The sequence below is a fragment of the Populus euphratica genome, unplaced genomic scaffold (assembly GCF_000495115.2).
Source record: "Populus euphratica unplaced genomic scaffold, PopEup_1.0 scaffold735.1, whole genome shotgun sequence".
Taxonomy (NCBI): domain Eukaryota; kingdom Viridiplantae; phylum Streptophyta; class Magnoliopsida; order Malpighiales; family Salicaceae; genus Populus; species Populus euphratica.
In genome coordinates, this window is record NW_011500597.1 from 94,722 (window position 1) to 95,074 (window position 353).

Genomic DNA, 353 nt, shown 5'->3' on the forward strand with positions numbered 1-353 from the left:
TATTAGCATTATTTGAATAAGATAACTAATGTAATCATGTTAATAATTTATAATCCGATTGGAACCTCCTTTATATGTGGTTTCCTGTTGAATAATAAGAGTTTATACTATATTTGTTTGTATTACTATTAGTGAATCCTAAGTTTGACATTGTTGTTATCATTGTTTAATCCTTACATTAATCTTCTATCTCAAAGCTCTCATCTTCTTCTTCTTCATTATTATTATTAGTATTAATATTATTATTATTATTATACTAATACTATTATTATTATTAATATTATTATTAGTATTATTATTATACTAATTCTATTATTACTATTACTATTACTATTACTATTATTATTATTATT